The sequence below is a fragment of the Dermochelys coriacea genome, chromosome 2, assembly GCF_009764565.3.
Source record: "Dermochelys coriacea isolate rDerCor1 chromosome 2, rDerCor1.pri.v4, whole genome shotgun sequence".
NCBI lineage: Eukaryota > Metazoa > Chordata > Testudines > Dermochelyidae > Dermochelys > Dermochelys coriacea.
In genome coordinates, this window is record NC_050069.1 from 134694464 (window position 1) to 134718656 (window position 24193).

The 24193-nt window shown below is 43.3% G+C and overlaps 1 long non-coding RNA gene across 1 annotated transcript; it reads left to right on the forward strand.

Annotated features, from left to right (window-relative positions):
* The first annotated feature begins 12927 nt into the window (after positions 1–12927).
* LOC122458504 lies at positions 12928–21413 on the forward strand. Its single transcript, XR_006278545.1, has 3 exons — positions 12928–13017; positions 18769–18891; positions 21160–21413. It is a non-coding gene; the product is annotated as an uncharacterized LOC122458504 (long non-coding RNA).
* The last annotated feature ends 2780 nt before the right edge of the window (positions 21414–24193 follow it).

A 24193-nucleotide genomic window follows, 5' to 3' on the forward strand; every position in this document is an offset into this window, starting at 1 on the left:
AAAAAAAACCACTAAGATATAGGATTCTGGCAAAAACCTTCATCAAATCCAGTTGAAAAGGGTGTAATATTCAGCTGAAGATTTTTTTTCACTATTCATATCATACATTACTTAATCCTGAGTGAACTGCTGACAGCATTACCAGACAGAGAATATGCCACTCTTCAGATTATGTTTATTTGTCACTTTCTCCATTGTCTCCAGCATGACCCTATCTGAGTTCATTGACCTGCTACTCTCAAGAGAACTCAGCAATATCTGCAGCACTTTTACTTTTATTTCTTTTCAGAAGCTCCATACATTTTAAATCTAAATCAAATACAGGTTCACCAAGAGGGCAGCTGATTACCTGTGTAACTAGCAAGGATGGACATTATGCTACTCCATGTAGCTAAAACTTTGGCAAACTCAAGTTTCTAAATCACCAGGTATTATGTTATTTATTATTATCTAAAAACTCTGCCTTATTGTTTCTGGACTATTTCAGAGCAGTTATTATGGAGCATTCATTCTGCTATCACAGTTTAGCATTAAGATGGCCAGAGCAGAACAAAAACACTGCTTGAACAATGGACCATTTTAACCTCTGCCTTTCTATAGGCTCAAACAAAGACTTGAACAACAGCACAAGACTGATATGAAAGAAGCAAAGGGAAATGATTTTTATAAACCTCCTTTGTAATGTGGATGGTGATTATGTATCACATTTAGTCAACAAAGAAGTACTTTTTAAAAGACAAAATAAATGACTGCAGTGTGGCTAATACAATAACGCTTTTTTCCCCTAAGGATCATGCAGACTCTAGCAGGAAGAAGACAGCAATCATGAGCTCCACAGAAAGGTGAGGGCATTGCTTCACTTGGGGAGGCACATGCAGCCCCTGCTTCCCATCTTGAACCATACTCCACTGTCCATTTTCTCTGCCCCCCCCCCACCACCACAGGCAGCCATACTCAGGCAGGCAGCAAGGTGGCACTTTTGGGGCCCTCTCATTTTCACAGCTTTGGGCCTACCCACTGACAAGATACTTATTCTTTTCCTCTTGGTGAACTATTCTGTTTCTGTCACCATAGCTACTGCTGCCTGTTGCTGACTCACTGATTGGTTTACTGCCTTCTGGTTCCTGTTAGGAATTTGACTGTCCTGTTAACTGGCTGCTCCAATAGCTCCTAAGTGATTTCTTCTGCTTGTAAATTTCATTCCTGACTCATGCTGAATTGCTCAATTGCGCTTTCCTGTTTAGTCCAATGAGCTTCAAGGTATAATGCAGCTTTCACAGTTATGACTGAACTTGTAATATTTTGAATTTTATCAAGATACTGACATAATGTCCATAGTGAGCTCCTCACACACATTAATGAATCTATCCTCACAACCCCTGAGAGTCAGGGAATTATTCCCTGTTTTATAGATAGAGAACTGAGGCACAGAGAGATTAAGGGCTAGAGTGTGGTATTTAGCCATAGCCCTGTAACAGGAGATGCACTGCATCCGAGGTAGTATTGGGAAACATTCTGTCTTAAAAGTACAACGCCTTCCGCACTCGGTGATTGTGCTGGGAGGGAGAAATCCATGACAACCCTTTCACAGGGAGGGAAGGGGGGGCAACGTACTTCCCCAATGCAGCAAGCCAGCTCTGCTAGCCATGTATGTGTGAGAACCACAGCTTTACTGACTCCCTGCCTTCTTATCAGCAAGTTTCTTCATGAAGGAAACCGCTTCATTGCTGCCCCTTCACTTCTATGTCTGCAGCAGCTGAAACTTTTCTTCTTTACATAAGCTATACAAACAGGACTGAGCCATCCCCCTTACTCCCACTAAGCAGCCACATATGGGGCACCACAGTCTAGCCCTAAATAATTTGCCCATGGTCAGACAGGAAGTCTGTAATAGAGCTAAGAACTGAAGTGTTGTACTTTGTGTGCTGATCCTTAACCATCCTTCCTCTCCCGCCTTTAGATATTTTTATGTATTTGTATTGAACAAAGTCCTTTAGTAAAAAAACTAATAACTAGTCTCATTCCATTAATTGTTTTGACTAATGCCCATAAACCTGGCCCCAGACTAAAACACCTACACAAGTGAAGTCAGGATCTCCATGGAAAGACACACCAAACATCTCCAGTCCCTACTCCAGGAAAACAATGTCTGGTCACCCCCTACGTAGTGATTGCTTCACCTGTCCTTTCAGCCTGCCAGTTATTTACAAATTGATTTATTGCGCCACATACTGACTTGACTTCCTGCTGTAATTATGGTATAGTAATGGGCTGCTAATAGTCCTAGTTACTTCCAGTCTACGTCATTTGTTTGTATGAGTTTATGTATATTCTCTGTGTTGAACTGCATGTTCAGCTACTGTATTGCTTTTTTTTTGTAACTTTGAACTATAATAAAGTTGATGAAAGATACCCTTTCTCAGTATTAAAAAGCTAGCAATATAATAGTAAATTGGACTGATTTTTAAAAGGGATTTCTTTTTGGTCTTGACATGATCAAGATATCCACAGCAGCTTTTTATTTCTTATTTTTGACTCTCACTACCTTGCAGGTGAATTTGGTGTGTATTAGTTGTCCTGAATGTTTGATGGAACACTCTAAGAGCATGTATTTAAGTCCCAAGTCAATGGGCTATATGCATGTGTTTAAATTCTTTTCTGAATAGGGATGCTTTCATGAAACAAGGCCAATATGACAAGGGAGGTGGGTAATACAAGATGTGTCTGATGTTTATAGATGTATTTATTTACACAGATACATGGATGTTGGTAAATAGTTTTGTAGGGTTTCTGTGTACTAGCAGTGGTTGCAGAACTGAAAGAGGAATACAATTTTATTGGAAATTCTTAAAACAGCTACCAAAGGTATGCCCAAATCATGTTTGAAATATGTTGCTTCTCTTAAGCATAACAGTGGACCTGTTTAAATGGATAGCTATACTGAGCACCATAAAAATGCCTTTAAATTAATTCATTAATTAAATAAATAGAGGGAGCTTAAGTTGCAAATGAGTGGCTGTAGAGGGCTGTTTATGGGCATATATCTATGTGTGTATTTTTAAGGAATAGGATACTGCCAGTTCTGGTTGGTGATATTTAAATGCTTTGCAAAGTTCTTAACTGAGTTTCAAATGGTAACTGGAGCAGCAATCTTTCTATTGGCAAGAAATGCCTGGGATCAGAAATATTGTGATCTAGGCCCCTATGCAGGTTGGCCCTTAAGCCAGGGGTCAGAAACCTATGGCACGCGCGCCAAAGACGGCACGCGAGCCCATTTTTAATGGCACGCTGCTGCCTGCCGGGGTCTCGGCAGCTTGTCCTGCAGGCTCCCCTGCCTCTTCCCGCAGTGTGCTGGGTTCCTGCCCCTCCTCTTCGTCCCTCCCTCCCTGCCGGCCCTTGTAATGGAGGGTGTGGGGGAGAAGCGGAGTCAGTGTGCTTGCTGCTCCTGGCGGAAGCAGAGAAGAAACAGGGGCAGAGTCTTGGGGAAGCAGGGCATATCCCAGCCAGCCCCCTGCCATGAGCACCCCATGACCCCAGCCCTCTGCCCTGACCCCCCCACACACACACACCCAGCCCTCTGCCCTGAGCCCTGCAGCCCCGCACACCCTCAAGGCCCATGCCCTGAGTCCTGTACCCCCTCACACACACCCAGTCCTCTGCTTGACTCCTTCACGTCCCCCACGACCCCAGCCCTGACTCTGGCACCCCCCCCCACATACCCACCCCCACCCTGAGCACCAAACGGGAGCTCCTGCACCTCCCCCCCCCCACATTCCCACCTGCACCCCTTCCACCAAATGGGAGCTGCCCAGGTAAGCGCTCTACACCCAAACCTCCTGCCCCAACCCTGAGCCCCCTCCCTCATTCCAATTCCTGGCGAGACCCTACACCGCAGCCTGCTCCTTCACCCCCAGCCCTGTGCTCAGTGCACTCCCACCCTCAGCTCAGTGCAGAGAGAGAGGAAGAGAATGACCAGAACCAGGGAGAAGGTAGATAAACCCGGCAGCGGGCTGAGTGGGTTTGGCAGCCAGGATCCCTGGCAGGAGCCGGTGGATGGAACACCTGAGCGGCAACGGGCTGAGCCGCTCAGGCCACTGCCGGTCTGGGGTTCTGACTGCTGGCCCCTTGCCAGCTGGGGTCCTGGCTGCAGGCCCCACTCAGCCCGCTGCCAGCCTAGGTGAACGGAACCCCAAACCAGCAGTGGGCTGAGCGGGCTGGTGGCGTAAGATCAACATTTTAATTTAATTTTAAATTACGCTTCTTAAACATTTTGAAAACCTTATTTACTTTACAATACAACAACAGTTTAGTTATATAATATAGACTTACAGTGAGAGAGACCTTCAAAAAACATTAAAACGTATTACCATCACGTGAAACCTTAAATTAAAGTGACTAAATGAAGAGTTGGCACACCACTTCTGAAAGTTTGCCGACTTCTGCCTTAAGCACATACTTAACATTAGTACATCAGCAGTCCTATTTACTTCCAAGGAGTTGTTCTCATGCTTAAAATAAAGCATGTGCTTAAATGCTTTGCCGAATCATAGTAGTTGTAATCATAGGGCTGTAACTAATCTGCTAGATTGCACCTATGTTAATGATTTCGTCTGGGGACAGGAGGGCAGTTTGAGAGCTAATAAAGAGAAAGGAGCTAATTTCATCTCATTTCTGTGCCTAAAATAAGGTAAGCATTTTCTAAAGGGCAAGCAAGCAAGCCCTGAATGATTCTTCAGTAGGCAACCGTGATGCCGACGGGGCAGCAATTACACCCTTTTGAACTTCTCACTTATTCCCATGCTTTTTTTTCTTTTCTTGTCAGGCCTTTATATAAATAGGGTCTGACGCTAACAATTGACCTCTGAGAGACCCAAGTAAACACTGTCCTTTACAAAGACACTGTCTTCAGCATATTTTCTCTTGTGTGCTGCCTGGATCCCGGGTGCTTCATGCCTAATCAGCAGCCTGTCATTTTGTATTTCACAAAAGTCCTTTCTGAAAACCCAGGTAAACTGTGTATATAGCCTTGCTTGGGCTATAACCTCAATGTCGTTAGGCAGTAGCTTTAGCTTTTTGAATTTTCCCTTGTCTCATTTTGTCTTACTGAAATGGTTGGATTTTTAATGTAAGGATATTGGTTCTAATGCAATAGAAACCAACTTGAACCTTCCCTAAATCTTATTATATCTTCTGGCTACAAAGAGCAAAACCTATACCTTCAGACTGGCTGCTGCTTTTTTCACATCAGGAAAAACAAAGAAAGAACACATTTAAAGAGCCAAATCTTCAAATCTTTGGGGGAAAAATTGTGTGTGTGGGGGGGAAACTACGATGTATAATCATTCTCTCTCACTTTATATGATCTCAGAAGGATACAGTACAATTGGCTTGAAGGATGTGTTAAATGTTTTAACAAGTGTCATATTAATCATTTGATAATATCTTAAGTAATTGTAAAATTGGGCATCTAGGTTTAACTGGAGTTGTGGTCATTTCTGAGTTGGTTAAGCTTATGGCTAAGTCTCCTTAAGTGGAAGAATTTTATTTTTTTGGTCACTGCTAAATTTCATATACATTGCAATAAACTCATGAGGTAATAAGCTGCTGGAATGTTTGTTAACACTGAAACATTTTTTATGACAATGATGAAAAGGGCATGCTGGGTAAACTTTTTTTTTCCCTTTGTTTAGAAATCAGCTCCAAAAAACCCTATTTATTTCTTCTGTAGAAAGTACTGTGACTACCAGGTTCTTTCAATTTGGATCTTTCAGTTAGATTTCAAATTTTCACATCAAAAGAACTGCAATATCCATCAGCCTTGGAAAAAACCCAAACATTGGTGGTTCAAAGACATTACAGTGAATGCTTACTATGCTCAGAATAATTCTTGCATGCTATTTAATTGCCATTTATAACATACGGGGTGTTACCAGGTTTGCCCATTACCCTGGGTATGCTCATTTATTAGGGTTACTCTTCTGGGGGGGGGGGGGAGTTCTGTAATTCTATCAATGTACTGCTTGTGTCACTTGTGTTCTCATACAGAGCTCTACTTCTCCCTTCTGCAAGTTCCTTCCTAATGGAGCTATCTTGCAGGACCTAGGTTCCCCAGGGCTGGGTTCCTCCAGTCCCAGAATCAGATGAACACACACATTAACAGAGCATGTCTGAGAAGACTGGGTTAATCAGCACTCCCAAGCTGTCCCCTTAGATGTCCCTGGACTCAGCAGGCTGGGTCGAGCAGCACTTCCAAGCTGCCACCCTCCTATGCCACAGGTTCAGCACATCCCTATCTCCACTTTCACGTTACAACTGTTCTGGTAGTAACTCACTTGATGAGCAAACCCTACTGGAGTTTTGGGTGCTGCAGGGATCTGTAGCTTAGGTAAGAGGAACGTTGCTGCAGAGCAAATAGGGAAGCCAAAAATGCAAAAGAGAGAGAAGGAGGGAGGGAATCAACCAGCTTAACCATAAAAGTTATTTATTGCAAGGTAATCTCCATACAAGGAGAGCCAAACAAACGAAACAGTTACAATATTAAATCTAGCTTAATTTGACTACAAAAGTCAGGTTTAGAAACCTATACCTGACCACACAAGTCAGGGTTAGAAAGCTGTACCTAGCGTGGGGTGGGGGCGGGAAAGAGAGAGAGTAGGGTTCTCACCACCCCGTGAAGCTTGAACCGGTCGGGGTTCCTAGGTGATAGTGGCAGCTGAGGGTCCGGAGTGCTGGAGAGAGGCAGAGCCCCCAGCACAATCAGTCAGGAGAAGATGAAGTCCCAATGGAACTGATGCAGATTTTGAATCCAGACATTAGAACACTTACCTGAGAGTGGGTAGGGTTTTTTTTGTTTTTTTTTTGTTTTTTTTGTAGGGAAACAACAATGATTCAAGGAAGAACACTAGATTTGCTTATGGGTAAACTGATGCCTCAAGGGAGTATACCAAAGTTGTTTTATTCAGGCTGGAAAATAGGAATTGACCATTCCTGGCTGTGGGCAGTGTTCCTTGGAGGGAGCTCACAATGGAATTAGGAAGCTTCAGTATTTTGGGTACCAATAAAGGATTTATTACTAGAATTGGTCTGATAACTACTGAGCTGGGTGTGTGCAGGCGTAGGTTCATTAACATCTGGAGCAGAGATCCCCCATGATGCAGTGCTTCCCTGCTTTACTGGTCCCAGAGGTCAGTGCCGTTCTTGCCTTGGAATCTCTGTTCTCAATTCTGTATGCTAATGGACATGCCTTCCTGTCCCATCTTTGATGAAAATGAGGCTAGGGGAGTTTCCTTAATCCTGTCACCCTTGTCCCAGGGGTTTAGGTGTATCTCCCACTGCCTTTTCAGTGCTTTTTGTAAGTCTTTCTTCTGATTGGTTTTGGTTCAAGCAGAGGCTGTGTGTGGGGGTGGGTGGGGGGGGAGGTCCTTCATGAGTCAGACAGGCTGGATACTGTGCCCTGGTTTCCCAAGAACACAGAGCTGATAGGTAACAAGGGAATTGTGCATGTGGTTCATAGACACATTCAGAAGTGACTTGGTTAAACCGTATACATACCTTCATAGAGAGAAAATGCAGGGTACTAAATGGCTCTCTTATCAAACAGAGAAAGGCATAATAAGAATCAGAGGCTGAAAGCTGAAGCCAAACAAATTCAAACTGGAAGTAAGATGCACATTTTAAGTGAGGGTGACTAAATACTGAAATAAATTACAAGAGGAAATGGCAGAGTCTCCATCTTCTGATATCTTCAGCTCATGACTGGATGCCTTTCTGGAAGATATGCTTTAGTAAGCACAAGTTAATGGTCTCAGTATAGGAGTAATTGGGTGACATTTGAGGGCCTGTGATATGCAGGAGGTCAGAGTAGATGATCTAATGGTCCCTTCCCGTCTTAAACTATTTGAATCTTGGGCCACATCAGATCTGTGTTTATGCAGCTAAGGCTGGAGTGTTGGGAAGATGTTCTGAAGTCCCCTCAGTGTTGTCCTGTCCTGGAAACGCATCAAATTTTATGATACCCTCAGACACCATGCTGATGTGTGCTGTGTAGAGTGTCAGAAAACTTTCCAGACACATTTCTATACAAAAGAGAGAAACAACTGAGCATTTGCCATTTAACTATTACTATTTTCTTGTCTGTATAAAACACATTGTATATTTATTACATTTCTGAATTTCCTTTTGGAAGGGAGAAACCAGGATTATTGATATAGAAATGACAAGTATGGCACTTCATGGTACCACTCAGTACTGACAAGCTCAGTGGCCATATTGAATGGATAAGAGATGTTATTTGTAATAGATGACAACATTTTTAGAGGTCCTATTTAGAAAAAGTGCACTTGGCAAAATATCATACTGTCTACCTTGCTTTTCAAGATAAGGGGTTTCCATCTCCAGGTTTGTATTTGAATAGGTTATAGATGTGCAATGCTTTCATAGGGAAATCCCAAATCAGGAAGGGACACACAACTTTTGTTAAAAAAACTTCAGAAATAATTTGGTGAGCCTGGACCAAATTGCAAGCAGTCCTAGTTAAGATTTGTGTCCACCAAAGACTATATGCAAATTCTTGTGGTGGGTATGATTTCAATCAGCTGATTTTAACTCTGAAAACAAAACGCAAAGCAAAACTCAGAAAATGCAAGCCCATATGAACTGAAACTGAAAAATGTTCTAACAAACCTTTACACACTCAGTGTCAAGTTCCACAAAGCTCTAAAAAGCTCTAAAGCCAAATTTCTCATTGGTGAAATTTGTATAGCTACACTGAATGAATATATACCAATATGTACCGGCTGAGGATCTTTCCTCTTATATTTTGGCTCAGGGTGATCTTGAACCTAATATGAATGCACAGAGAAATCTGAATGCACAGAGAAGTCTTTCTTCTTCCAGGTAAGACTCTTGCATTCCAGAATGTGTAGGCACTAATCCCTATTAGTGCTTTTGGGGATGCAAATCACCCCAAAAGATGAGTGTGAAGGTGAGACTTTCCCTTCCACAGTAACTAGCAGAGCTGCCTAGGAGCACATTAAGCAAGCCCACCACCAAAAGGGATAGTACACCTGGCCCTGTGCTTTTCCAGGTCAAGCCAATGCCTTAATACCACAATCTGACCATTCATATTTCCAAAAAGCTGAGACAGATCCAATATTAACATTTTGCACATCTTCATATATCTGTGCTGGAGCAGTTTCCTGTATTAAGAAACCTACAGTAGTTGGGGATGTTGTCTTCCTAGTCTTTCTGTGCAGAAAGTCTGTTTTGGGTTATAGCTTTCTCAAAGCTACGTTTTTCGTTTCAATTTTCCTTTTATCTAAAATCATCATCAGTTCCAACACTTGTCTTGGTTTCTAAATGTATCTAAACGGTGCATGAGGGTACATATTGGTTGCATTTTCCCATCCTTTCTTTCTTTTGCCTTCTGTTTTAGTCCTTTGGTTTAAAATGTCTTTTTTTTTAAATCTTACTAGACTTTCATTTGTACAAACAAAATACCTGGGATTTATATTATTACCTTGAATGACGCCCCCTCTCCCATTGCTTTAACTTGACTGTTTCATATTTTATTGTGTGTTCCTCTTAGCTTGTGTTTTTGTTTTCCCTACGTATTGTATTTTTGCACTTATAACCTGTTTTTTTAATTCCTGTAGATGCTCGTGTGTGTGTGTGTGTGTGTGTGTGTGTGTGTGTGTATAGTCCTTTGGTTTTGCACAAAGACTTTTGAAAATCCTGGCCTTTGAAGTCACCACCAAAATCCATCATACAGACCACTTGCTGTGTAATCTCCATTCTTTTTTCTGATCACCATGCCCCAGTGATTTCCTCACACATGACACCATTCCTTACAGGTGGGATTTTCAAAAGTCCTATATGATTTAGTAGTACAGGTTCTATTGAAAGTCAATGGGATTTGTGATCCTGACACACCTAGTCTTAATATGTTATTCCTTTATACTTTAACTCTCCTCTTCCCTGTCTGTCCTTTATCTAGACAGTGAAAAATCTGACTTATGTTTAGATACCTGTTTTCATTTAGAATAAAAGGATCTAAAGAGACTGATTCTGCAAGGTGCTAAGCACTTCTTGAGATGGAGATTAGATGGGTCTCAGCATCACTTGTCAGGCACAGTTTCTTCAGGCTCTATGTTTTTAGCTACATGAAAGTGAGAAATGATCAGAGCAAAGGTGGTAATTTTAGAAATTGTTTATATTAAATTCTTCTGATTATGTCAAGTTAGGATATGCCATCAGAGTACATGATGGAATGTGACTGTAGCTGATATATATATATATATATATATATATATTTAACATTATGCCCATAAAATCAATATACAATGTCTAGAATGGTAGAAAATGTAATCCTAAGGTTTGGATGTCTATGATAGGTTATTTTAATGTATTTGTGAAGTGGATGATTCCTAACTCTATTTGCATAGATATAGATATTACTTATGGCCTAGTGTCTTTCCTACATTTCTAGACAGATGGCATCCAAACTGATAATGAATCAATAAGGTGTATCCATAACCAAAAGACTTGCAGCCAAATTTTCCACTGGTGTATACTGATGCAGATCAGAATTTAGCCTCTTCAACACAGTTTTATTGGCCTGACATCTACAGTGATTCATCCAAATGGAGAAAGCAAAGTAGGTTATTCTAACTTAAAATTTAAAATTGAGCATATCTCCTAATGGTTGAGAATCATAACAATAAGCTGATAAAACTGATAGAATGCAGAACATATAAACATTAGTATAATGTCCCTCACTGAAACAGTGGGCAACATTATCACAATCAAGACCAAGCACATGAACAGAAATCTTCATGTGTGCACTACTTGGCAGTGTGTTGGTGCAAAGATGGCTTTAGTCTACCTTTTTGCTTTCTTATCCAGGGCTGACTTTTTGCCAGGCCAGACATTTAATACAGATTACAGAAGAAGTCAGTGAAACGGATGTTTTGTGATTGGCAAAATATTAAGCATTTGATTACATTTTTTGAAAAATCAAATGCTTAATATCATGTCCAGCTAGTCAGAACACTACAGGTCTGTTCTATTACCCAATCAGCTAGCTCTCATAAACTTTAGTATGAAGGAGAAAAGAGTTAGTTTTTTCAGGTGCCCACAAAATGGACCTATTTGATAATGTCCTTGCTTTATAGCAATGTCATTTAAGATATGAATATATGGCACTGTATAGCCTGTTCATATTCACTTGACTCTGATGAGTACTTCTTACAACTAAACAGATTCCAATCCTAAATAAAGAGCTAAACTCTCCTCTCGGACACAGGTGCACAGCTCCCATTGACTTTAATGACAGTCAAATGCATGTATTCACAGTTGTACTCCTGAGGGCATTCTGCACCAAAAAATTAAAAATTCTGTAGCATGGCATTGGGGAGCACAGGCCACTGGCTGAACGGAGGTGGAAGATCATCCTGCAGCTCCCCCTGGGACACAGACTCAGCGGTGAGGCTGCACCCAACCCTGATAGCACAAGGACCGGACCTGCCCCAGAAACACCCCAGTATCCTGCCCCTCTATGTCAGGTGCACCAGGTGTGGGCAGGCAGACTCAGACCAGCAGGATCCACGTGTGGAGGGGCTTAGTGTGGAGGGATCCAAGTGTGGATTGAGAGGGTTCTGTGTGGAGCTATCTGGGTGTGGGTGGATCAGTGGGGTATCCGAGTGTGGGGGTATCTGAATGCACAGGGACTTGTTAGGGGGTTCTGGATGCAACGGTAATGGGATGCTGCAGGAGGGTCCAGGTGAAGGTGGTTGGGGCTCAGCAGGGAGGTGTGGGGAGATAGGGCGTGGCGGGGGGGGTCTGAATGTGGGGATCTCAGTGCAGAGTCCAGATGCTGGGGGAGTGGGGCTCAGTGGGGTAGTGATCCAGGTGCAGCTGGTTGGGCCTCGGTGAGGTGCAGATCCAGGTGTGAGTGGCTCATTGGCATGGTCCAGATGCAGCGGAAGTGGGGCTCCTCTGTGTGTGATGGATGTGAGGCTCAGCAGGAGGATTTGGGTATGAGGGAGCCTGGATGTACAATGGTTAGTGGAGCAGCTCCCCATACAGTGATCCCTCCCCCTACAGCTGAGGAGCAATGGATGTAGGAATTGGGGCGCGGAGGGAAGAGTTTCCAGAGCTCCCTGGAGCTGGGGGACAAATCTGGGTGTGGGTCTGACCCAGGCCCGGATGCCATGCAGGGGAAGAGGAAGTCACATCCTCCCTAGTCCAACCGGAACTAGCTACTGAGCCCGGCGCACAGTAGAAGCCACCAGATGGGTCTTCCCCAGTCCTTCCCCCTGTCCTACAGTAATTTACTTTTCTGCCAGCTGCTGTGGAAACTCAAAACGTACTGCTGGGGAAGGTTACATTACTGCTCTTGTGGCTTCCCTTTTTTTCCACATCAGAAAGTCATTTTCTGCGGAGAAGCAAAAAAATTGGCAGGGGACATAAATTCTGCACATGTGCAGTGGTGCAGAATTCCCCCAGGAGTCACAGTTTGTATTATGGACTAGTTATCAGATATATTCTGTACCAAGTGATGAATATTTGTATTGCCTATAAGTTAATACAATAATAGCAGCATAGCAAGTAGATTTTATAAATATGATTGTAGTGAGGCAGTGTGGGTCCCTGCCACCCCAGAGAGAGACGAGCCCCTCCTTACACCACAGTGGGTGGAGCCGGGGAGCTCTAAGCCCACCCCCCAAAGGGTCAGGCACAGGAAGTAGAAAGGCCCGACCCCAGAGCTCACTTGGAGAGCAGATACCTCCAACTTACTTCCTGTTTGGGAAGCCCCTGCAGCAGACCAAGGGCTGGCCAGGCCCGTCCCAGGCCAGCTACCCAGAGGAGTTGCTAAGCCTGCCCCAGGCCAGCTACCTGGAGGAGTTGCCAAGCCTGCCCCAGGCCAACTACCCGGAAGAGTGGCCCAGCTTGCCTTGCAACAGCGATCTCGAAGAACCCATGGTATTGGACCCCCCTGAGGATACCACTCTGACCCAGGTACCTCAAGATGGGGAGTCTGGAAGTAGCCCAGGGGCAGCTGACCCTAGTCTTGCTGCGACACTGCCAGAACCCATGTCAGTGTGTTGTGGCCAGGATCCTCACTGACATAGCAGCGGGTCTTCATCATCAGCCTGCATCCCCCCTGCTACCCAACTTGTGGGTACCAGTCTCCCTCTCTCCCAGGCCTTCGCACCCAGGGCCTGGGCTCACTGTTGATAAACCGTTGTTGCTCAGCCCCGCCTGAGGGCCTGAGCACCTGACTCACCATTACCCCGCCCTGACCCAGGGCCTGGGCTGACGACTAAGTGTGTTGTTTCTGCCTTCACAAAGGCCGCGGAGGAAGACTTCTGCGGCTGGACTAATTCCCTGCTAGACCTCCTCCCGAACTTAGTGAGACGGTGGGGGTCCCTGCCGCCCCAGAGAGAGACAAGCTCCAGCTAACCTCATTACAATGATCAAAGAATGAAAAAAAACTATGTAGGAAGAAAAGCATGAAGTGGAAGTTCAATTGGGTTATGGTTTTGTTATATGTGTGGTATAAAAATTAAATATTTTCATTGTAAAGAGAGTTGTATTTATATCACTGCACCTGATTTGGGAAATTAAATTTTTAAGCAGTCACATTATATGAAAGTCAGTACAAAATGTAGGGATATTGTGTTTCAATTTGCTTGACAGTAAATTTTAAAAACTCTTGAAAGGTAAATATTTTTAATATAAACCTCTTGTTAGAGTATATTATTCCAGAGCAGGAGTTCTAAACAACTTTTTCCTAGGACTCGCATATCAGTCACTTTTTATTTTTAATCTTGTGATCCACCTCCCCACATCTCAGAAACATTTGTGCCATTGACCATGGATCTTCAAAGGATTTCGAGAACTGGAGGAACTCATTTTTTCCCATTTCCTTCTTATTGTCAAGTTAGAGACTAATCCAAAGAATACTGTAATTAATTGGTTCCTCCAATAAATTAGACCTTTTATGAAGAAAGAGAAATGTTGCTCTTTTCTCTCTTCGTGTTGTCTCCTGAAGCAGAGATTTTTTGTTTTTTCTCTCTCTGTGCCTTGCCTCCTTTTCTCTTTTAGTTGATGCTAAAGGCAAGTTAAAGTCTATAGTGCATCTTGGGTGTTTCACGTTCTATTCTGCACAACGCAAATGTATCACACAATTTTCTCCTGGGACTGGCTTTCCACTTGTGCAAAATATGAAGCAGTGTTCCATCTGGATATAATGATAGTTTAACAGGTCAGGTGGGAATCAGCCCAGTCTCATGAGCTCATAATGACCTGCTGGTGACTCCCTCTTGTTCATAATTTACCAATTGAGGATGATTCCTTAAAGTGCAATAATAGTTCAAGTTTGGGTAACACACATCTGAAAGCACTTTAGAGCAAATCTAAAAGCTTACCCTTTTGCTATTTATAAACATAATGAAAGTTGTTACATTATTATTTACACAGTGTAAATATATTCAATCTTAAGTACTTAACAAAAAATCATTCATTTGAACAATTTAAGGACACTAACAGGGCATAGCTGGGTCCTCCCAGGGTCCTGCCTCTGCTCTGCTGCAAAAACTACTCAGAGACACTCCAGTTCAGCAATCACTGGTGCAGTTTATTTATAGTGTGCTGCAATCCCATCACCTTCTCACCACATACAGCATGGGGGTTTCAGTCTAAAGGATTTCCCAGCCTCTGCAGCCAGGAGAGAAGCACTCCCACTTTCCTTCCACTTTCTGGTTTCCCCCGTTTTTGTCTGCCCCGTTCGGCTTCCTTCCTCTGAGGCTTTTATGAAGTCCCAGGCTAATTAGGCTGGCAGCTGTTTCCCAGGGCCAGCCCACAACATTTTGGCACCTGTGGCAGGGAGCTCAAATGATGCCCCCATGTGCCCTCGCTTGGGCCAAAAATTTGAAAGGTCTCAATTCTGCCTTCTTCCTGTTCTACTTTTCTCATGGTACTTCTCTGCTACCTAAACCAATAAAGGAGAACTAACAACTTAAAATGTCTTGTTCAAAAATTTTAAGTAACACTTAACTTTCAAACACCTGAACAGCAAATGTAACTTTTCTTGTCTGCATAGTAAACACTGGCATTTTTATATGTTTGAATAATCAAAGTGGTGCTTTCTGTGCCTTCTTGGTTGCAAAGATTTGAACTGCTTCCTGAAGGTCCACAGTCTGGGCCAGCTCATGCTCTATTGAGATAGTTGCAAGGCAGACCAGCATCTCCTGTGTCATTGTGGAGCGTAGATGTGTTTTTTATGAACTTCAGCTTCGAGAAGCTGCGTTCTCCACTGACAACTGTTACAGGAAGTGTTAGAAGTATGCACAGAACAACAAAAGCATTTGGAAAGAGGGTGGTCATCTTATTTGTGCACATATATTCCAGAACTGCCTTTGGAGTTGATCCTGCTGAAATGTATCTTGAAAGGGCTTTCAGTTAATCACCTAAATCACTCTCATCAATATTGTGCATGTCATAATGTGTCAACACTGTCTCTAGTGCCCTGCATTGCTGGGGTAGGTCTTCTTCAGGTATAGTGAGGAGTTTTGGAATATCATACAACATCCCAAATATACAGCTGTGTTCCTTGAGCTGCATGAAACGTTCTTCAACTGACTATTGCACAATCTAGCACCTGGTTAAAGAATTCAACTTTGAATTGTTGTTTGGGGTCTCTTATGGGATTATCCCGTGCCTCATAATCAAAATGTCTTCTTCTTCGGTGACTCTTATATTCTTGAATGGGTGGGAAAATAGCTTCAGTGTGAAGTTTCTTCGCCAACTTCTGTGCACTCTTCAGAATGTTTTGAAATCCCTCAGATGGCCAATAAGACATCATGCCAGAACACTAAGCCACACAGAAATTTGAAGTTGTATATGTTTCTCTTGATTCCATTTCCCTTTGCCACTGTTCTCCCATGAACAGTTCTTGTCATAGCATTAACCTCCATCATGGCAATTATGGCATCATCTATCTTTCCAATTTGGTGTGTGTTAGGCTTCATCGCCTCCACTCGACTTTCCCATCATGTGGCACTCAGTGGTTTCGGTGTCAGAGAGGATGTTCCCACATGTTGCTTCAAAATTTGCCATCAATGAGTTGATGCAGAGAAAAATACATAGGTGCTTTGAATTACACTAAAAAATTCAGGTTTCAGAGTAGCAGCACAAAGGCTTATACTCAAATAAATTTGTTAGTCTCTAAGGTGCCACAAGTACTCCTTTTCTTTTTACTAAAAAATTCAGCATCCTCACTAGAAGCTGATGCTGCATCACTGACCACCAAGATCAATGAATGAGAACTGCATGGGACAAAAAAAGCATGAGAGTTTAACTCTCGGATCTGTGTCTGCACTCCTCTGTTCTTTCCTCTCATGTTGGCACCATTATCGTAGCACTGACCTCTCATGTCAGCTATCACAATTCCCGTATCTTCCAGCTTTTTAAGAAGCACATTCGTCATACCAGCTCCTGTAGTATCATCAATGTCAATAAATTCTAGAAAATTTTCTCTGACAGTTACAATTGCAGGGACATCTTCACAAGGTTCTGTTGTTACAAAATGTACCATTAAAATCATTTGCTCCATATGGCTGATGTCAGGTGTGCAGTCCAGAATAACAGAGTAATATCTTGCTGACTTCAGATCTGCCACAATCTTCTGTTTGACTTTTGTTGCCAGTAACTGTATGATCTCATTTTGAGTTGTTTTTCCAAGGTAGTGGTGTGTGTACATTTCTTGGGTGGTGACTGTTCTTAGATGCCCCTGGAGTACAGCATGAAACTCAGCCATCAGCTCCACAATTTTAAGGAAGTTTCCATTGTTTGGCACATACAGCTGATCTGAAGTGCCATGCAGTGCTAGGTTTTGTGTAACAATCATTCTCACAACGGCAATGAGCCTTTTCAGAACATTTTGCCAGTAAAGAGACTCTGATGCAATCTTCTCTAGATGCTGATAATCTATGGTGCCTTTAACTTTAGTCTCATCTCAAGCTCTTTCCACCTATGGAATGCTCTCTGGTGATTTGCTGCCTTCTCATGGCATGCCAGATTTCTAGCCAGATTTTTGCAATCCTTTGTTCCTGTAGAACCCAGTGTGGCTGGAACATTAGACTTGAAGAGTTTGCAACAAAAACAGTATGCAGCATTCTAGGTTTTTGAGTACATAAGCCATGGCCTCTCCACTTTGTCATCATTGGGGATTTCACGCCACTAATGTGTTGGATGGAAACTTCTATTTTCATTGTCTTTGGGGAACATGAAGTTTTTCATTTGCTGTGGCCCATGCAGTACAAGAAGTCCCTCAGTCTACTGCTCAAGTAGTTCCACAGTCTTGGATCATCTAGACTTAAGGAACTAAACTCAGCAGCAGCTGTTTCTTGCGCCTCCACGACATTCTTCTCTGATCGACACTTTTTTTTAGGAATGTTCATGGTTATATCCATTTGAGGTGGAGATATGGATGCTGCAGTAGCTGCCAGGTCACCTGCACTCTGACTAATTGGAAGATCAGACATCTCCTCACCACTCACATCCTCACTGGGGATGGAAGGCTCTCCGTGAACATTTGTGTCTATGTATCTCAGGAGAGCTCCTACCTGCGTAGATAGAAAAGCTTCCTTTGCTTTCTTTCTTTTTCTGAATGCTGCCCCAGAGGGGCGTTTTCTTCTTTCACTCATGACTGCTGTTCTGTGCCAGCTATAGAGTCTCTCAACACTCAATTGAAGGGGACAAATAAGCAGGCTGGTAGCAGGGCCTGAGTGAGGGAAGATATCAGCATATTAAGGGCCTAACTGGCTCCTACTACTTCAGCTGACTGCCTGTTCTCCTCAAGTGGGTTCAGGGAAGCAGCAGGAAACAGGAAGCTCCCTGAGAAGCTGGCGTTAATCATCCAGGCTTCTGGGGGTGCTAGAGAGGCTTCTCCTCCTCTCTCTCCCTGCAGCTCCTGCTGCTTTCTGTTATTCCCTCTCACCTTTTCTCCTGCATGCCTGTTATGTATCTTGTGCCCTCCTTCCTCCAGCACAGCACTCCACCATCTCTGTGCATCTAGAGCAGAGAGAATACATATGCACCAGCAGCAGACACAATTTTCTACACTCTGGGTCCTAGTGGCACCCCGCCACAGTCTGGCTCTTGAGGCGGCTGCCTCAGTTCGCCTCATGGTAAGGCCAGTCTGCTGTTTCCCTTTTGTCAATCAGGTGCAGGTTTCTCTAGACAGCTTCAATTTAGTTTCCTTAATTAGAGTTAGCATGGCAGAGGGCTGGTTTAGGAGTCCCAGCCCAGCACCCTGTCACAGACACATTTAAAAAAAATTAACAAGTTATATAAACTATTCTATGTAGGAGGGGGAAAATTTTGATAGCCCAGAGCCCAGTAACATCCTTACACCACTGCTCATAGCTGGAATGCCAATTGTTATGCTCATTGCAGAAAGTAGCTAGAAAGGCCATTCTGAAGCTTTAGCACAAATAACAGACCAGGAGGAGAGGGGGGATATGAGTGACCATGAGACATAAACATGACCCTGTTCCCTCCTGACTTCAGCTTTTTGACAAAACATGTGGTTTTACAAGATGGAAAGTCTGGCAATAGTTAACTATTGCTATGTGAAATACAGCTGGTTAACTGATGGAAAACTCCACACTTAACTTAGCTTCTTCTCAGCAGTTTGGGGTGAGGAGTTGGTTTTTGTTTTTTGATCAACAAGCTATGTAGTACTAACAAATTGGGTATAAAAAGAGGAAGAAATCTGAGCTTGGTGGACTGTTGAAGACCTTGGATACCTCTCAAGTTCCCCAGCAGATGGAAGGTTGGCCTCTGGACATCTATAGAAATCCAATCGAGACCTCATCAAGACCCTGAGTAAATATTAACTAACCTGTTGCAGACCTGTGTAAGTGCTGGAGACTAAATAAAGTAGAAGCTTTGAGTGAAAGCACTTTTGTTTGCCTGCTTGCATCAACTAGCTATTGGTCAGATGGCCTCTATCCCCACTGACGTATTTCCTGCCAGTGCCTTGCAAAAAGTAAAGTTACCAAGAGTTTTGGCTTTAGCAAAACTCCAAGTAACAGAACTGGTGGCCCCAGTGAGATGGTGGAAAGGAAGGCGTCTGTTGGTGCAAATTGCTAGTTGTTTATTGCAATAGGAAGTAGAGGACAGTGAAGTGGGGTCACAGCCTATGGCTTTTGTGTTCTAGCTCGCAAGTCAATTAATGGATACATTCTGTTACTGGTACTTAGAGCTCAGACTGGCAGCCTGGTCAAGTGAGGAATTTTGTCCAAAGGAAAGGAAACATCTGGTAAGGAAGAACAGTTGAAAATGATGTTGGGAGACAGCTTGACTGATTTTATACAGAAACATGGTAACAGACCCTGGAAACCAGGAGTCTTGACTGGCCCTGGAGAATTCCTGCAACTCTGTAAGAAGATGGTAGCGATGGCAGTAGATAAAGAGAGGGATCAGTTAAAGACAGAAATAGAGGAATTAAAGATAATGTTGAAAAAAAACAAAAAGATATCCAGCCTGAAACCTGAGTCAGACATGCTCTGGGCTCAGACAGTGGAATTGCATAAGCAGGGGTGTGACTGTAAGCGACAGAATAATAGGGTGCAGCAGGAAGTGTCTGGATTGAAATAGCAGACAGTGGAGAGTGAAAGAACTTTTAGAATCTTACTGAAGGGGTCTCAAGGATAAGACCCAGGCAGACCCTGGGGAATGTAAGAGGCAGGGTTTGGAGAGCAGAAGGGAATAGTGGCTGTAATTAGAGGAAGTTGTAGTCTGGGGAGGGGGGATGGGTCAGAGGAGGACCCTCATTTGTATCCTTATTATGATGATGATGAGAAGGATGATCCCTATGAACTTCCATTTCCTTTGAGCTCTTCTGGGCAATCTCTGTATGGTCCCTTGCTTGAAACACTGGAAGAGCTGCAGACATCCACACCCATAGGTGCCATGCTGAGGAAGATTGGTCTCCAAGGGGGTAACCAACGAGGGGAAGAATGGGTAGAAGTCAGGCCCTTCTCATCTGAAATGAGACCCCAGGGAAATTGGTTGGTATGTTAAACTGGAGCACAGCCTTGTGGTGGCTGGCAAGCATAGCTGGCACCCCTGGTTTCACTCCAGTGGATGTGGTGGCAATTCCCATTCTCCTCTTGGAGCCAAGATAAGGACTAGAGGTTTGGGTTCCTGGATGCTTTGGCTCACAGAGCCCTACTTCTATATTTGTTGATGCTGTCCATAGTTTTTCTTGGCTTAAATTCCCCTTCTCTCACGTCAATCTTCACACACACTTTCTTTGCTCGCCCTTTCCATTTCTTCTCTCTCCTCCCCTCTCTTCCCCCATCTGCTGTTTTTTGCCTTTGTGTGTTTTTGTTTTGAAAGTTAAGAGTTAAAGCCCAGCTGGCTTTACTTTACTAAACGTATTTTACTGTCCTTGAAAATATCGTTGCCAAGCAACAGGAAAATTTACTTTGCTAATGATCCTAACTACTGCCTGGAAAGCAGTTTTGAGAAAAAAAGTAGATTAACAAAAGAAGGATTGGGCCCAAAGATTGTAGTTTATTTGAGAGCTAAAGGGAAGAAAGGAAAGAGAAGGGAGACTGGCGGTACAAAAGTCGAGCAGAGCCCCTGATCCCTGGGGGGTGGAAATTTGGAGACAGCGCCTAAGGTATGAACTGAAGGACCAAATAGGTGGCTTTTCCATCCCAGAAATTTTATTAAGGCTGGCTGAGCATGAAGGGAAGATCCCAAGTGCACCTCCCATTGCCTCCCCGTGGGGAGGCCAGTTGCCCCCAGTTCTCCTGATTTTGGACACTGATGGGTTGGGGGAGGTTCACAGTTTATGTGGAGTTTGAAGGAGGGGTGTTTGGATAGAATTTGTTATATATAGGTGCCACCTATTCCTTGATTAGTACCCAGAATAAGAACCTATTTGAATCACCGGCTGGAGTTAAAACCTTGCAGGAGTTTAATGAGGCACAGAGAGTTGTTCCCTTTTGCCGAAACATTTTGCATTGAGTAGGGAAGAGGAGAAATAAAAGGGCAGTATGGTTCAATGGATTTGGGAGGAGAAGGGATCCTGGGAATTGATGTCTTGAGAGAATTAAGAGTGTTAGTTGATTTTACTAACAGATCCTATGGGAAACGGCCCCTGACGTGCCCTGGGAGCCAGTGGAGATTTCAGCAAGCTACTGGAGCATCTCTTAAGATATCTGAAGAACTGAATTGTCCCATGTGGCCCCCAGAAATCCTAGCAATTGCAGAGAAATGCTGTGACATTTGGGCCAAAAATAAGAACGTGTTAAAAATGGTACAGAAATATTAGTCATACACCCTGCTCCCCCACCCCAGAAGCAATAAGAGGCAAAAGCCAGTCTGAAACAAACATGTGATGGGCTTTTGGGCCAAGGAATTTTGGTGGAACAGATAAGCCCCAATAATGGTGTTCTGTGGCCATTCCTTAAAGGTGATAACAAAACTTGGAGGCTGGTAGTGGATTTCCCCTCCTCCCCCCTCCGAATTGGGTGAGCTGGCTGATGGCTAGATATTAGGAGGGGATGGCCTCCATTGTAGGAGTGGCTCAGTGATTTTCAGTTTTAGATTTGGCCAATGCTTTCTCTGTTATCCCTTTACATTTGGACAGCTATTACAAATCTGCTTTTTACCTTTTAAGGGAAGCAATTGTGTTTTCGTAGGGTCTCCATGGGCTGGATCAATGCCCGAGTCAAGATGTGGGCAGGAATGCCCAGGAGAGACAGTGTAATTTTTTTATATGCATGATATCCTGGTTTGCATTCAGACCAGGGAAAAGAATCTGGAGGAATTGGAGAGGCTGTTACAAATGATTCAGGAAACTGCGTTGAAGATAAGCCCAAAGAAAGCCCCGCTCTGCTCCGAGCAAAAAAACTACCTCGGAGTAATCCTGGAACAGGAGTGGCACTCCCCTGATCAACAGAGAGTAGAGCTGATTCTTAAATTCCAGGGTCCCAGTTTAGCATATCCCAGGTGGAAGAACCATTTTTTCTGCAACTGATGACTACTGAGAGTGGGATGGGAGCTATTCTGAGTCAAAACCATGGAACAGAGTTCCACCCGATGTCATATTTCTTTGTCTTCCCAGGAGGTAGAGAGGGGATTTACTCCCTGTGAAAAAAGGAACATGGACTTTGCAGCATTGGGAATATCTGGTGAGATTGTCCTTTGTCCTGAAAAAAGACCACACTCCATAAAACATGTTCTCGCTAGCAAAAATAACAGGAACATGTTTAGCCCCAGGAGGCCCTAAGCAAATCAGGGCTGATGAAGTGGGTGCTCAAAGTACAGTTGAAAGCTCAAGAATCCCCTCCCAGGAAAGAGGGGAAGGGGAAGAGGGACTCAGGCCTGGATGGGTCTGAGTAAAAGTTAATAAATTTAGCCTAAATGTTCAGTGATACCTCCTGCTATATAGGGAGGGGAAATGTTTGTTTTGCTTTGTGTTTTAGATTATTAACTATGTAGATACTGGAAGATCTTGGAGGCAATGCACTCCTATGTGCTGCTTTTGCTGACCTTTGGATTGCAGATCTTTTCCTTTGGTCATGTGAATTAGGAACCTGTTCTTTTTGCTGCATAGGGAGACTATCCATGAATGACTGTGAAATGTAAAGTGAACAATACCCTTAACATCACTACCAATCCCAACCTCCTGGGAGAACAAATCACGCCTTTGGGCCCCGGGGACGGATATGGCCCCACTTCAATAGAATCGAAAGTATATATTAACATTGGTAATGAGTGAGAACTGGTAATGTATCATGATCTGGGTTCCAAATGGTCTATGCTGGTGACTATGGAATCTCTACCACTTTGGTTGTACCCACACCATCCTCATGTAAACACAAGGGGCTAGTAGAGGAGTGGATTAGTTAGTGGGGGGAACTAAAAGCTACCCAGTTGGTTACAGTTGTCACTGGGTGGGAACTAACAGGCTGTTGTTTAATTGTAGAAAGCCCAAATGTGTTTACTGGGGAATAGTCAGGTTTTTTTTAAGTAGAAACAATCCCTTTCACCCCCAAACACTGGACAAGAAGATCTACAGATAGTGACGTCTGTTTAAAGGAATCTGGAATTGGACATGAATGCAACAAAAATGCCCTGCAAGTACAGAATGTGTGTTTGGAAACAACTGAAGGGAAATGCCACTGTGCTATTAACCCATTAGCAAATAATAACTCTATGCTTGTGTATATATAGGTGATAACTGTGTGTGTCTTAGAAGCTGATATCCTATGCTTCTTGTTAATTACATGCATAAAGTAGATCATGATCCTCATGAGAATAAATGTTTTTGTCATGTTATAGTGATTTGGGATGTACTTTTGAATTTCAAGTGCGTGAACTTAAATATAATCAGTTAAAAGAGACATATACTTTGTACTGTGCTGTGAAAGCTGTATCCCTTGGAATGTATTTAACTTTTTTATAAATGTTGCTTGTACACTCTGACTTACAGGGCCAGATGCACACTGCTAAAAAAGAGGTGCGTAAGGTCATGGTTACCATACATCATAATCCAATGAAATTAAACATGTATTTACAAGAATTTGCCAGGATATAAAACTCCAGTCGTGGAAGTTATTATTGGGATGGTTCCCCACTGGCACAGGGATCTTAAATTTGGCTCTGAATATCATTGTAGTAATTTTAGTGTTCCAAGTAATAATGATCTTCTTTTTCAGCCTGATGACATGTTGGACCTCATGAAAATTTGGCAACTCCAAGTCCCCCGACAGATGAGCCAGTGGCTTCTGCCACCATTGCCCTCATCCTTAGAAGGGGAGTGTATGTAATTTGCCACCCTATAGTCATCACACAGTTAATCTGGTGTGCTGAGTTTGGGATGCCAACAAGAAGAAAATTTGATCAATCTCGGCTGAGACCCTTGAGTTTTCATTGTATCACAGCTCTGGTGCAACCATAACTCTTGGTGGAGTTGACTGTGGCTATGTGAAAGCCCCCTTTTAAAAGGAGGTGACCTTCAAGGAGGGCACTGTAGGAGAGGGAAAATTTTGATAGCCCAGAGCCCATTAACATGGTACACCACTGCCTGTAGCTGGAATGCCAATTGTTATGTTCATTGTTGAAAGCAACGAGAAAGGCAGTTTCTGAAGCCTTAACTCAACTAACA